The sequence below is a fragment of the Thunnus thynnus genome, chromosome 10, assembly GCF_963924715.1.
Source record: "Thunnus thynnus chromosome 10, fThuThy2.1, whole genome shotgun sequence".
In the NCBI taxonomy this organism is placed as follows: Eukaryota; Metazoa; Chordata; class Actinopteri; order Scombriformes; family Scombridae; genus Thunnus; species Thunnus thynnus.
In genome coordinates, this window is record NC_089526.1 from 9,493,519 (window position 1) to 9,496,265 (window position 2,747).

The window sequence follows — 2,747 nt, forward strand, 5'->3', positions numbered from 1 at the left end:
TGGTAGGTTTTAGCTCAGCGGTCAGCGCAGTCGTCAACGATCTGGGAGTTCGAGAGATCGAGTTTGAGACCCGTTGTGGGGACTTTCTTCATAAGCTTGTTCATTCATGAACACTTACTGTGTCACTTAATAAAAAATGTAATAAAAAACAAAAACAGCATTTGAAGCCTATTTACACTTTTATTCAAATACAAATACAAATAATTTTGCTACCTCAACAAAAAGAGATACAAATACAAATACTGGGCTTTCTGCACATCCCTACCTCCTACAAAGTGGCCTACAGAGTGGCTCAGTGTAAAAAGCTGCACTCCGGCTGAGGAATTAATACTTCCTTCCACTATTAATATGGTTTCAACTACGATTGATGAAGCAACAGCAAGCAAACTAAAGGTTATTCCTCTGTCAAATAATACTATCGCACGGCACATTTATGACATGTCATAAGATATAGAGGAGCAGCTTAATGACAAGATTCAAGACAAATATACCAGCTGCTGATTTCAGCAACTGGTTCAACCAGGCAACTAGTTCACCACCATTGACCTGAAAGATGATTATTTTAATGTCGAGGTGGTGCCGAAACACAGGAAGTTTCTGCGTTTTGCCTTCCAGGAGATAGCCTACGAGTACAACGGGCTAACATTTGGCTACTCCTTGGCTACCCACACGTTCAGCAAGTGTGTGGACGCAGTGCTGCAGCCCCTGCACGACCAGGGCGTGAGGGTCTTCTTTTATCTAGACAACCTCATTGTCATGGCCAGGTCCAAATAATGGGTCATTTTTCACACAGCCAATTTTGTGCTGTACCTAACCTTACCCAATTAGGTATCACCATCAACTGGAGCAAGAGCACCCCCCAACCACGCCAGCAGGCGGAATATTTAGGAGTTGTGCTCAACTCGATCAGATTGCAGGCTGCTCTGTCAGAACCCAGGTGAACCCTGAGAGCCATCCATGTTCTGGGTCTGGAGAACAGGGGGACTGACCTCATGTCGAGGGGTGGCCCCCTGGCAGATGAGTGGGTTTGGAACCATTTTGGGAAAGCGGAAGTGGACCTTTTCACTTGTTGAAACAACACCTACTGCCCATTCTGGTTCTCCCTGACGCTAGGAGATGCATTTGTACACGCACCATGGCCAAAGAGGCTGCTTTATGCCTTCCCCCATCTTCATCTCATTACTCTGCTACTGCAGAGAGTGAGACAAGAGCGGCTGCCAGTCATCCTGATAGCCCCAGACCGCCGTTGGATGCCGTGGTATGCAGAGATGACCCAGATGTTGGCAGCCCAGCCCTGGGCCATCTCCAAAGTATAGGAGGCCATGTCCCAGGAGGGGGGCTCGATAGGCGTGCTGCCCATGTTGGGCCAACCTCTCCAGGGTTGGCTCTTGAGAGGGACAGGCTGATGCAGGCTGGACTGTCTGTACAGGTGGTACAGACCATCCAAGTAAGAACAAAATTAGAACGTGCATGCTGCTGTATCCCCTTTAATGCTTCCACTCTAAAAGTGACTTGTTCTTTTAGTTTTTTCAAAAGAAGTTGCAGTTCTGTATTAAATACGATGTTTCAAATAAATTCTATAGGAGTTTTCAAGCAAAGGACATATCTGACAGTGTGTTTATGTGGGTGCATGTAGGTGGGGGAGTTTGTATGTCCAGCTAAAGAAACCACTCTTTGCAGGGCCTTGCAGTCGTGTTCAGTGCTGTTTCCATACCAGGCAATGATGTTCCCCATCAGGACACTCTTGATGGTGCAGGAGTAGAAATTCCTCAATATTGGAGGGGATACCTGGAATTTATACATAACAAAGTAGAAAAAAAACAAGGTAATTTAACCTTAGTTTAACCTTAGTTTTTATGTGTTGTCATCAGTGGAAAAACTGTGTGAAAAAAGGTAAATAAAGCCTACATGGGCAATAACATTAACTTAAGAGTTCATAGGTTTCAAGTGGTCAAGTGGCTCCGTGGTTTAAGCTTCAGTAAGATTTGTATTCATTATCAGTAAGAAACTCAAAAGAGCAGGACATTACCTTCATTTACTACACATAACAGGCTCCTCAATTGGTTCAGATAAATGTATTTTACAACTTACTGTGCAATAACATTTGGTACGTTTGGTCATTTTTTTGGTCTTTCAAGTGACCAACATTCATCATCTTTTTAACAAGAAGAAATGTTTGTATAAATAGAAAATCTCCCTATTAGCTCATTATCAAACCGGTGTTGCACTGTGTACACTGTATTACAGAGAAATAGTCGATAATGTTCAGATGCAAATGAAGCAGTAACAGAAATCAGATATGTTGGAGAGAGTGTGGATCATCACTCACATATTTTTTGGAAATGTCAGAAATTATGGGAAATAATATGTAAAGTGCTACAATAAATACTAGAAATTGTATGGTACTTTATCTCATCTCAACAGATACGTGGTTAAAATAATAATAGCAACACAGGAACCGTGGCATGAAACTGTTGAAATATTGTTAAAACTGATATATCTTGAAAATAGAAGAGGCACAACTGGCCAGGAAAAGAAAAAAAAATTGACATAACGATCAACATCGGAATGAAGCTACAAATGAATCCATAATCTGACTGCATAAATGATGGGAAAATTGTAAATGTACTTCTCAACCTGTTTTTTCTGTAGGTGTTATTTAATGTTGCAAATCTCTTGCCGATAAAGAGATTTCCAAAATTAATAAAGTTGAAAAAATAATAATAATGAGAGACCCAACTAAAGCA